The sequence below is a fragment of the Pipistrellus kuhlii genome, unplaced genomic scaffold (genome assembly GCF_014108245.1).
Source record: "Pipistrellus kuhlii isolate mPipKuh1 unplaced genomic scaffold, mPipKuh1.p scaffold_m20_p_2, whole genome shotgun sequence".
NCBI classification, from domain to species: Eukaryota; Metazoa; Chordata; class Mammalia; order Chiroptera; family Vespertilionidae; genus Pipistrellus; species Pipistrellus kuhlii.
The window spans coordinates 171,049,316-171,062,308 of record NW_023425515.1 but is presented as its reverse complement, the minus strand read 5'-3'; the positions used below and the strand labels follow the sequence as shown (position 1 = coordinate 171,062,308).

At 45.5% G+C, this 12,993-nt stretch overlaps 1 long non-coding RNA gene across 1 annotated transcript; it reads right to left on the bottom strand.

The window, feature by feature from the left end:
• Window positions 1–1,232: 1,232 nt before the first annotated feature.
• LOC118724056 lies at window positions 1,233–12,993 on the bottom strand. The gene is made up of 3 exons (XR_004989468.1): window positions 12,641–12,993; window positions 10,878–10,880; window positions 1,233–1,245 (listed from the first exon to the last, which is right to left on the bottom strand). It is a non-coding gene; the product is annotated as an uncharacterized LOC118724056 (long non-coding RNA).

Sequence of the window (12,993 nt, the reverse complement as noted above, 5' to 3'; positions counted from 1 at the left end):
CTACTCTGGGCTCTGGGGACCCTAGGGGTGGCCAGAACTCGCCCCTGCTCACAGACAGCCGTACCCCAAGGCCTAGGGAAGTGGGAGAGGCAGAGGGGATGCTGAAAGTGGCATCTGAAACTCCTTGGGTCCCATCTTTGCCAATGACCCACCACACAGACCATGGGCGAGATGCTTCTCTCTGTCTCTCTGGGCCTCCCAGTCTGTAAAATGTGGAAGCGGGCCCAGGGGTCCCCGAGGAGCAGAGAGAGAGTTCCAACTAGCAAGGCGGATTAGGACTGTCGCCCTAAACAGAATTATGTGGACGTGGATCTGAGTGTTCCACTACACTTGTGAGCTCCTTAACAATAACTAACATAACCGAGAGTGTCCTTTGTGTCAGGAGTTATCCTAACACTTTATACATATTACTTAATTGTTTTCCTCTTAAGGACTCTGTGAAGCAGGTACTATTATTACTCCCCTTAGACAGATGAGGAAATTGAGGCTCAGAGGAGTTAAGTGACTAGCCCAAGTTCACATAGCTAGTAAAGCTCATAGCTGGGATTTTTTTTTTTAATATTTGTTTTAATTGCCCTAACCGGTTTGGCTCGGTGGATAGAGCGTCGGCCTGTGGACCGAAGGGTCCCAGGTTTGATTCCGGTCAAGGGCATGTTCCTTGATTGTGGGCACATCCCCAGTAGGGGGTGTGCTGGAGGCAGCTCTTCGATGTTTCTTTCTCATTGAGGTTTCTAGATCTCTATTCCTCTCTGTAAAAAAAACAAACAAAATCAAAATATATATTATACATATATATTTTATATATACCATATATTTTTATTTTTTAAATATATTTTATTGATTTTTTTACAGAGAGGAAGGGAGAGGGATAGAAAGCTAGAAACATTGATTTGAGAGAAACACCAACCAGCTGCCTCTTGCACACCCCCTACTGGAGATATTCCTGCAACCAATGTACATGCCCTTGACTGGAATCAAACCTGGGACCCTTCAGTCCACAGACCGATGCTTTATCCCTGAGCCAAACCAGTTTCGGCTATTTTTATTATTTTTTAAATATATTTTATTGATTTTTTACAGAGAGGAAGGGAGAGGGATAGAGAGCTAGAAACGTCGATGAGAAACATTGACCAGCTGCCTCTTGCACACCCCCCACCGGGGATGTGCCCACAACTAATATACATGCCCTTGACCGGAATTGAATTGAACCCAGGACCTTTCAGTCTGCAGACCGACGCTCTGCCGCTGAGCCAAACCAGTTTTGGCTACTATATATATATATATTGATTTCAAAGAAGAAGGGAGGAGAGAGTGAAAGATCAATGATGAGAGAGAATCACTGATTGGCTGCGTCCTGCACGTCACCTACTGGGGACCTAGCCAACAATCTGGGCATGTGTCCTTGACCAGAATGGAACTCAGGATCCTTCAGTCTACAGGCTGACACTCTCTCCACGGAGCCAAACCAGCTAGGGCAGAGCTGGGACTGGAGCCCAAGTAGTCTGGCTCCAGAGCTTACAACCCTAGCCAGGACATATACTGCCTTCAAGTCCTTATGGGAAGGGACCTTGGCTTGGAATACTCGCTGATTCTCCAAGGCATTCGAAAGGCACAGTCCAGGCTCCTGGGAGCAGCTGCTCTGTCTCAGCCAACAAGGCATGGGATCCCAGCAGTGCAGTGGAGCTGGTAGCAGGGAACACAGGGAGACGCGCTCCTGACCTGGGTGCTAGTGTGTGGCTTCTCCTGTCAACCGCACCCTGGCCTTGGAATCTCACTTGGGACCCAGGACTCCCAGGTAAGCAGGGACAGCTGGTGATGCAGGATATATTGGTCCTACTCTTACTACTTATTTTTAAAAATATATATTTTATTTATTTATTTATTTATTTATTTATTTTATTTTTTTTAGAGAGAGAGAGAGTTAGAAACATCGATGAGAGAGAATCATTGATAAGCTGCTTCTTGCACACCCCCTACTGGGAATGTGCCTGCAACCAATGCACATGCCCTTGACCGGAATCGAACTGGGGACCTTTCAGTCCACAGGCCGATGCTCTATCCACTGAGCCAAACCGGTTTCAGCCTGCTCTGACTCTTAAACCAGGCAGGACCACCCATGGCCTGTGACTGTTTCTGAGCTGCCAGTTATAACTCACCTTCACCTGCTCATGATACCTGAGACCCCACTCCTGCCTCTGCTCTTTAGGTTTGATGTTTACTGCAATAACGGCTGACACTGACTGAGCTGCTTCACTATGTACCAGACTCTCTGCCAAGTCCTTTTTCTGCAGCAGCTCAGTCCCAGAGATGACCACTGCCAGGGGTGAAATTAAAAATATCTAACAGCCTTCTCCAGGCATGGCATTCCCGAATGCCTGGCCTTAGGGCTAGGTAAAGGACTTAGCATGCCTCTGATTTGCCAAGAGGTACATTTTGGTTATTGGATCAAGGGAAGCAGATAGGAGAAAAGCTAGGGAGATAGAGGGCCCATGGGCTACTAATAGCTGTTCACTAGTCGATTGGGAAGTATTTTGATGTTTTAGCAACCAGTTCAGCCGTTCCCGTGCCTGGGGCCCGATTTGCAGCCCTGGTATCATTACGTCATTTCCCAGCAGAGGATGGAGGCTCAGAGAGGTTAGAGAGCTTGTGCATAGCAACAGAGTTGGGATGCCAACCCGGCTCTGACTCTAAACCACTGACTGACCTATGATGCTGAGCAGAGGCAGTGTCCTAGGACAGAGCTTGGGTTTCCACTTTCCTGCAGCTAATGGCTGAGCCAGAGGAAAGAGGTTTGCGTTCTGGAGCTCTGCTGTGGCCTAGTTGTTCTCAGACTTGGAGCTCTGGCAACATCTGCCTCACACTGTGGAAGGAGCAGGCCCTGCAGAGTGAGGGCAGAGTAGGCTGCAGGAAAGAAGGAACAGCGTAGCCGTGTGGGTGGCCCTAAGCAGGTGCAGGAAGGGAATGGAGCCCAGTGGGGTTTTCTCTGAGGGCAGAGGTCTGCAGTCAGAGGCTCCTTCAATTTGCTCCAACAAAGTGCAAGCATTCCTTCTCTTGTTGGTCCCAAATTGTGTCTTGATGATGGATAATGCCTTCCTGACCCCCTCCCTGGGTTTCCTCAGCCATCGCTAGTGCAGTCTGGTGACAGCTGGAATTCCCCTGGTTCCTAGATATTTCACAGTCTTTTTGGAGTCTGTGAGAGAGGGAGATCACCAGTTTTGGGCTCCTTTTCTTTTTCTTATTGGCTAAGCAGGATTTAAAAAAATTTTTTCCCCCAGAATATAAATCTCTCTATTATCTGTAGAGAGCCACCTAAGAAGGCACATGGACATTCTTTTAATTCTTATCAGCTGAGCCCGAGGGCACTGGCAGAATCCTGTTGTCAGTACTGATTTCTTATCTTTATCCATGTGCTTGGATGGAGGAACAAATAGGACCTTGACTTACCCAGGTCTTTTTTTTTTTTTTTAATAAATTTTTATTGTTCATATTATTACAAATGTTCCTTCCCCCCCCCCTCCATTGCTCTCCTCCACCAGGATCCCACCCCACCTTCTGCCCCTTTCCCCACCCCCCACTGTCCTCATCCATAGGTGCACAGTTTATGTTCAGTCTCTTCCCACATCCCTCTCTCCCCTTTTCCCCAAGAATCATCAGTTCACTCCCCTTCCATACCTCTGATTCTATTATATTCAACAGTTAATATTGTTCATCAGATTTTTTTAAATTTCCTTGGTTTTTAGATTCACTTGTTAATAGTTACGTATTTGTTGTTCATAATTTTTATCTTTATTTACTTTCTCTTCTGAAAGAACCCTCTTCAGCAATTCATATAATTCTGGTTTGGTGGTGATGAACTACTTTAGCTTTTTTTTTATTAGGGAAGCTCTTATCTGACCTTCGATTCTGAGTGATAGCTTTGCTAGGTAGATTATCTTTGGCTGTAGGTTCTTACTATTCATCACCTTGAATATTTCTTGCCATTCCCGTCTGGCCTGCATGGTTTCTGTTGAGAAATCAGCTGACAATCGTATAGGTGCTCCTATACAATAACTCAAATGCAGTAGAAGTCTACATATAGGTAACTACCTTCTTTGCTCTTGCTGCTTTTGATATTCTCTCTTTGTCTTTTGCTCTTGGAATTTTAATTATGATTTGTCTTGGTGTGGTCCTCTTTGGATTCCTTTTGTTTGGAGTTCTGTGCGCTTCCTGGACTTGTAAGTCTAATTCTTTCACCAGGTGGGGGAAGTTTTCTGTCACTATTTCTTTCAGTTTGTTTTTGATATTTTGCTCTCTCTCATCTTCTGGGACCCCCATAATTCTGATGTTGGTTCGCTTGAAGTTGTCCCAGAGGTTTCTTACATTGTCTTCAATTTTCTGGATTCTCTTGTCTTCTTGCTTCTGCAGAGGAGTGTCTTCTGGCTCTTTATGTTCCAAATCTTTGACTTGATTCTTGCGATCTTCCATTCTGTTTTTTAGGACTCTGTATAATATTTTTTATTTCAGACAATGTATTCTTTATTTCTTATTGATCCCTTTTCATATCCTCATAGGTCTTATCAATCTTTTCTAGGAAATTCTTGAAAAACCTTATAAGCATAGATTTGAACTCTATATCCAGTTGCTTTTTGTCCTCCATTTCTTTCGTTTGTGATCTATTTCATTGTCTTGGCATTTTCACAGCTTCCCTGTTTCAGGGTGGAACCTACAGCCTTGGCTTCGGTCAGCCCCGCCCTATGTGGTTCCTGAGTCTCAGTAATCCCCAGGGTCCTTCAGTACTCATTGCAAGCAGCTCTGAGAGAAAGGTGCCCTCGATTTTCGCCTACCAAACAGTCTAGGCTCTCCCCCAATGAGCCTGGAACTGGGGTTCAGTTCAGTTGGAAGTGGAGTTGGAGATGGTGTTCAGAGCAGTCTGGAGCCCCTGTCTCCTTCCCTCCATGGCAATCCTGTGGCACAGCCATCCGTCCCTTCTCTGAGCGTAATGTGCCCACCTCTGGGACCTCCTTTTGCCGCTCCCCTGGGGTTCCGCCTTAAAGCCCAGCTCCCTATGGATGAGCCTGGGTCTCCGGGGTCTGGCCTAGAACTGGGGTTCAGAGCAGTGGGAACTGGGGCCCAGCATGGTTGGAGCTTTTATCTCCTTTCCACTAGGGAATGCCAGCTGGGCACTCAGCCACCCCGCCCCGCCTCTCCGGCTCCGTCCTCTCCGCGCGCCGCGTGTCTCCGTACCTTAGGCTTTTCCAGCTCCTCCGCACCTCCTTCTGGTTTTCTCCTTGCTTCTCATTGTAGAATTTCCAGTCAGTTGACTTTCCTGTAGTTCTGGGTAATGTCCATTTTATATTTCAGTTGTATTTTATTGAAATTGTTGTGCACTGCTGCGGCTAGGTGTTTACCTGTGCAGCCATCTTGGATTCTCCCAACTTACCCAAGTCTTGATGTGATAAATCTCGTCCTTGTACCAAAAAATGAGGAACTTACCCAGGTCTTGATGAATAGGACCTGGGCACACCCAAAACTCCTTTTGACCTTAAACTTCCCCTTTGGAAATCAATAAATGTGCTGTTGTCTGTGGTGGGTGAGACTGCCTTTCCATCAGAGAGGTAGCGCCCACCTAGCGCCCAGCTTGATGAATCTATTTCTGCCTCTTGTCTCTTTCTTTCTCCAATTTCTTAATCCCCAGCTCCTCCACTCAGGAACCTGTCGTTTTCCGTGAGGGATGCGAAAAACAGAGAAAATGCCCACCACAATTATCTTTTTTGTTTGATTGTTTGGTTGGTCAATATATGGTGGCTAAAAAGAAAAATTATAGAGTAGAAGTTCCCCAGAATTCCTCCCTTGAGCATCACCTGCAGAGGACCTGTGCCTTTATCTGCCCTGCCTTCTGCTACTGCTGCTGAAGCCTAGCATGTAGCAGGGTCAGTGCACAGACTCTGGAGCCAGGCTGCCTGGCTTTGCATCCAGCAACAGGCAGGTTACTTTACCTCTCCGTGTCTCAATTTCATCCTGTGCAAAATAAGGAGGATAGTGTGTGTTTTAATATTTTTATTGATTTCAGAGAGGAAGGCAGAGGGGAGAGAAATAGAAACATCAATGAGAAATAGAAACAGAGAGAATCATTGACCGGCTGCCTCCTGCACACCCCTCACTGGGGATCTTACTCACATGTGCCCTGAATGGGAGTCAAACTGTGACCTCCTGGTCCATCGGTCATGCTCAGCTACTGAGCTACACCAGCTGGGCTCCAAACGCTACTTTGAACTCTATTATCTATCTATCTGTCTATCTAACATCTATCTAGTTATATACACCCACATTACATATATGTATATAAAAAAAAAGATCAATCTAGTATATATCCAAGTGCACAGATTTTCAAGTTAGACAGCCATGGACAAGTTCGTTAACATCTTACCAATTCCGTTTCCTAGTTGGTCAATGGGAATAATAAAAATAATTACTTGTTATGTGAGGATTCAATGAGGATAAAGTGCTTAGCAGGGTGCCTAGCACAAGTAGCACTGTTTTCACAAAAATATTGTATATGTCATGATTAAGGCGCTCTGATAGCTGGGGCAAAAGCTAAGCTGCTGTAACAAATAGATACAAACATACAATAACTCAAATGCAGTAGAAGTCTATTTCTTGTTTATGTATTTCCAAGCCGGTGTCAGGTTGATGGATGGCTCTCCTTCTTACCAGGACTTGGGACTGAGGCTCTTTCTACCTTGTGGTTCTGTCATTCCCTAGGGGCTCCAGCCAGTGACAAGGAATTGAGTGGAAGAAGCTGTAAGTGGCTCACACCACTTCCTTTCACACACCAGGGAAAACAAAACTCATTCTAGTATTTCAAAGGAGGAATTTAATATGAGAGATGAAACACAAAGCTGGTAAAAGGACTAAAAAAACAAAACACAGGGAGGTTACCCAGATATTTCTCATTATTGGAGGAAGCCTCTACCACCCCAAGGTTGGAGGGGCCAAAGGGACAAGGATACAGCCAGAGCCCATGCTCATTGCATTGCTAAATCCATGGGAGCACCTGCTGCCTCCACGAGAACCACCACCTCTGCTGCCCCCAGGAAGCCAGGAGCTCCCACTCTTGCTCCAGTCTGGAAGCCTGAAGTCACGTGGGCCTGTTGTTGTCACCGCCAGCGCCGGAGTTCATGACTGCCATGCTGCTGAGGTTGCTATAGTAACTGCCATGGCTCCTACTCTGGGAGAGTACTGCTTGGGCAGGAACCCAGGAGCCTGCACTCACCCATTGTTTCTGCTTTTCCCACTTCTGGAAAAAAGGGGAAAAGGCTTCTCCCTCTGCCTCCCAAAGTCCCACCCGTGCCTCTCATTGGCAAAACCTATTGGGAGGCCCATGGACAAAGAAATCTGAGAAAAGCTTCCAGCCCCTTGCTATACAGAGGACAGCATGACAGGATGAGAATAGAGCTGAGAATGTAGAGGGCCACCTGAGAAGGCACATGGACATTCTTTAAATTGTTAGCTGAGCCCGAGGCACTGGCAGAGTACCTTTGTCCAGGTGTCAGCAGGGGCCGGTCTAGATATGTAAATCCAGTAATGTTAGGGCCTAGTTAAGTATGCAAATAAGCTCCTTTGACCTTATAAATAAACCTGCATGGCCTGGGGGGTCGCCTTGCTGCCTCTCCATCAGAGAGATGGGGCCCACCTAGCTCCCAGCTTGATGAATCTATTTCTGCCTCCATGTCTTTTTTTTTCTTTCTCTAATTTCTTAATCCCCAGCTCCTCCACTCAGGAACCTGTCATTTTCCGTGATGGACACGAAAAACAGAGAAACAGCCCCCCGCAGGAGAACAAGCAGGTAAGTGACTGGCACTGTAAACTCAGAGCGCTGAAGATTGTAGTTTCAGCCACCTTTCTGCAGTGTTTGCTGAAAAAGGCTCAAATTCAGAACTAGCTCAATCTCTGCTCACCCACTAGGTTTCTATAAAGAGGATGGAGACAGGAAAAACACCATGACTGAAGAAGGAGACGCATTATCCTTGCCCCTCATTTCCTCTGGGTGTATTCCAGTGGTTCCCTTCCCAGAAGCTCTCCCCCAGGAATTAGCTCGTTACATTTTGAGGGATCCCCAGGAAGGGGAGTCTGACTCCTATTTCCCAGTTTGATCTCAGCTGACCCACGAGGTATGCTGATCTGCTTTGGGGCTGCAATAGCAGGGGTTGCACAGGGTAGGAAAAAGCATTGGGTAGAGAAGATGTGGTGGCAATGCCAACGAGAGAGAGGGTAAAGATTGTGCCCTTGAGTGGTCAATGCCTGAGAGCTGCAGGAGACAGATCCTACAGTTCAGCACTGACCAACAGCGCTTTTTGCAGTGATTGACATGTACTATATCCAGGCTATTCCACAGGATAGCTACTATCGCTTGTACAATAGATATTGAGCACTTGAAATGTGGCTAGTGTGCACAAAGAACTGAATTTTACATTTTCATCCATTTTCATTTAGAAATCACCCATAAGTTGTGCTTATTAGACTGGACAGCACAGGTATAGACCCTGAAGTTGGGGGTAAAGAGGCCAGAGAAGATCAGGAGCTGTAGGCTGGCTGGGACCACCAAAAAGGAGCATAGCATGTGGCCACATGGAAGCTGTTTCCTAATCCCTAGAAAACATTCTAGTTTCTGGCCTAGACGAGAGAGAGGGAGATGGGGCTGAGTGATCTGGGCTGGGTGTGCAGCCTCACTCACCCCCTGATTTGCAGATAGAGCTGGCTGCGTTGGGCCATCTGGTCCTAATGAGCGGGCTGGAGACCATGGTTCCAGAGCGGGAAGGCAGACGTAGCCTGGGGCCAGGGAAGGGTGCAGCTCAAAGTGCTCTGGAGACCATCACACTATCTCAAAACTGGGAGCTCTGGGGCGTCCACTAGGACTCTGCATGTTGTGTACATTAAAGTTGGAGGATTACTGACTTGTCCATCTTATTTAAGTTCAGGGAACCTGGAGGCCAAAAAGGGAGAAGTAAAAGCAGGGTCGTGGGTGCACTTGGGTGAGGAGCCTTGGGTGGGAAAGAAAGGGTCCCCAGAAAAGTACCCACTTCCGGCTGTACTATCAACACCGCAGGCTGTCAGGTACCGCACGGTGACTATAGGTAATAGTACTGTATTCACATTTGAAAGTGTCTAAAAGAGTAGCCGAAGCCGGTTTGGCTCAGTGGTAGAGCGTCGGTCTGCGGACTGAAAGGTCTCAGGTTTGATTCCGGTCAAGGGCATGTACATTGGTTGCGGGCACATCCCCGGTAGGGGTTGTGCAAGAAGCAGCTGGTCTATGTTTCTCTCTCATCGACATTTCTAGCTCTCTATCTCTCTCCCTTCCTCTCTGTAAAAAAAATCAATAAAATATATATTTTTTTAAAGAAAGTGTCTAAAAGAATAAATTTTAGCCCTCGCCAGTCTGGCTCAGTGGACAGAGTGTTGGCCTGCGGACCGAAAGGTCCCAGGTTTGGGCACGTGCCTGGGCTGCAGGCTCCTCCCCAGCCTGGCCCTGGCCAGGGCTCATGCAGGAGGCAACCAATAGATGTATCTTTCTGTCTTTCCCTCTCCCTTCCACTCACCCTAAAAATCACTGGGAAAATATCCTCAGGTGAGGATTAACCAAAATAAAAAATAATGAAATTTAAGAGTTCTTATCACAAGAAAAAAAAATTCTCTAACTATGTGTGGTCATTTTGTAATGTGTATAAATATTGACTCATGTTGTACAGCTGAAAATAATAGAATGCTGAATATCATTTATACCTCAATTAATACACATATAAATGGATTTTTAAAAAGAGGAAGGACCCCAGAATGAGGACACAGGGTTTGGCTGCCTAAGGAAAATTTTGTTGTTGTTGTTTTATTTTTTATTTTTATTTTTTATTGTTTGAAGCATTACAAATAGGAAAATGTGTGGGGCTTTTTTTTTTTTCTGTTTAAAAGAACAAACAAAACACTTCTACAACTTGAATTCTGAGAGGGAAATTTGCAGGTAGGGAAAGACCTCTCACTAGATCACCCGACTGGTCCCACCTTCCACCCCCAGGCACGGCAGTAAACAGGCCTGCTAACCGGGTGGGCATGCACCGTTAGGATGGGGACGCTTGATAAAATATTGACATGCCGGGTGTACTAGTAGACAAATGGCACGTAGCAACTGCAATCAATAGCACAATTAATTGTTTGGAAATGTAATTTAAACTCATCAGTTCCCTGGATGCCGTTGTGAACATTGATACATGGGCCTCCTGAAATAGCCTCTCCGAAGAGCACAGAGGACACGGTCTGCCTCTTCCCCCGTCTCTGCAGACGGCACACCCTGCGCTGCTCATTCTTCATGAAGCACACTTTGCTTAGAGGAATCATCAGTTTATCTTTATCCACTTAGTAGGTGCCTCTAAATAGTGTACCCTTTAGCTGTAACTGGTTTGGTTCAGTGGATAGATGGTCAGCCTGCGAACTCAAGGGTCCCAGGTTTGATTCCAGTCAAGGGCATGTACCGTGGTGGCAGGCACCTACCAGTAAGGAGTGTGCAGGAGGCAGCTGATTGATGTTTCTAGCTCTCTATTCCTCTCTCTTCCTCTCTGTAAAAAAATCAATAAAATATATATATTTTAAAAATAGTGTACCCATTGGTGTGTTAGAATATTTGTATAAGTAGTAAATGGGCAGGGTTTTGCTTTCATAAAATATCCAGAACTTAAAGATGAATACTCAAGATAAAGAGACAATGGTGTTGGGATAGTGTTTCTTTTAAATATCAGAGATGAAAACCTCCCGAATCTGGGAGAGACATTTAAAAATATATTAATAGCTGAAACCAGTTTGGCTCAGTGGTAGAGCCAAACTGGTTTGACATATACCTTGGTTGCAGGCACATCCTCGGTAGGGGATGTGCAAGAGGCAGCTGTTCGATGTTTTTCTCTCATCGACGATGTTTCTAGCTCTCTATCTCTCTCCCTTCCTCTCTGTAAAAAATCAATAAAATACCATATATTTTTTTTAAAAAATAAAAATATATTAATAATTGAAGGTGCTTAACTTGTGTGGCACTTGTACCACTCAGATTGGCAATTATGTCCTGTTAAAGTTCATGGTATAATATATAGCAGTTAGGGTTGGATCAGACAAGCATAAACACTATGAATAATATAGAAAAAAGGAATTATCAAGGGATTAGAATTTATGTAATTGTAGGGATTCTTTCAGGGCATAGCAGAGGCAGCTTATCTCTGTTCCTTGATGTCTGGGCTTCACCTGGGAAAATTTGACAGTTGAGGGCTAATGTCTTCTGGAGACTTCTTCATATATATATATATATATATATATATATATATATATATTTTTTTTTTTTTTTTACAGAGAGGAAGGGAGAGAGATAGAGAGCTAGAAACATCGATGAGAGAGAGACATCAACTAGCTGCCTCCTACACATCCCCTACCGGGGATGTGCCCGCAACCAATGTACATGCCCTTGACCAGAATCGAACCCGGGACCCTTCAGTCCGCAGGCCGATGCTCTATCCACTCTGCCAAACCGGTTTCGGCATTCTGGAGACTTCTTTACACACATGTCAGGTGCTTAATGCTGGTGTTGGTGGGGACCTCAGCTGGGGCTCTTGAGGTATGGACAACAGAATGTGATTGGACCTCCTCCAGCCTGGCCATACCAAACTCCCATGCATGATCATGCATGATTCGTTCTCTTCTCCATGTGTCAGCGAATGCAGAGGACTTCATGGACCTAGAGGAAGGCACACGGTAAGGTGGAAGATGTCTGGGTCTGTGAATGGCTGCATAGAGCAAAGTCCTCACCAACCTGCATCAGACTGGGACATGAATGAGAAATAACTTTTATTAAGGTAAGCCAGCCATTTGCATTTTTTGAATTGTTTGCTACAGCAGCTCATGTTAATTGTCCTGAGCAATAACCATTTCCGGTCGTTATTGAAGTTACAAATGACTAGAGATAGTTACCTGGTAAGATCTGGAGTTGCAAACGTCATAACTGTTTCATAAGCCCTTTTTTAAAAAAATATGTATATTTTTTATTGATTTTTCTTACAGAGAGGGAGAGAGATAGAGAGCTAGAAATGTCAATGAGAGAGAAACATCAACCAGCTGCCTCTTGCACACTCCTACTGGGGATGTGCCCGCAACCAATGTACATGCCCTTGGCTGGAATCAAACCCGGGACCTTTCAGTCCGCAGACCGATGCTCTACCACTGAGCCAAACCAGTTTCAGCCATAAGCTCTTTTTATGGTTACGATGTCAAGGGTTGGTCTTGTAGCTCATATCGCCTACAGTGTGTAGGATGGACTTTTTTTCCCCCCCCCCAAGCCAAACTGTATCCAGCTTTATTAAAGATACTTTTCATAAGCAATCATGGTATTTCAGGCAGGTCATAGGCAGACACTTTCACACTCCCCTCTTCAATGAACTGCCAAAATCAGAAAGCCACTATACAACCCAATGAAGTCTTCATCAGATGCTCTGAACAGGGAACATGTAGAGTGAGGGTTGACGTTTCACATTGAGCATGCTGTTGAACAACTTTTCACAAGCCAACCCTGACTTTCAGGAAATGAATGAAAATGGCAGAGAATATCCATTGGTAGATCCACTACCTAAAAAGGAACTGCTGCTCTTTTGAAGGATGCATGCCATCTCCGTGGTGACACTGGAAAGTCCAGATTGTCCAACATACTGGAAATCAATTTTTTGGGGGGCCAGGTCCCAATAGGTCTCTGGGCTTAAGACAGCCAAAGTCTATGCTTAAAGTGGAGAGGGAGAAAAGGCCATAAAAAGGAATTTTAGTTTTTCCCACAAGACAAGGTGTTTGTGCCAAGATGGCTAATGTGTGTCAACACCAAGAGATCCCTCCTCCCAGGAACCAAGAGGAAGTTTCTCACAACTAGAAGGGAAAGGTATTTCCGCCCCCCCCCCCCCCCCTTTATGTCAGTCCAGCTTTGGAGACATTCTATTAGCACTA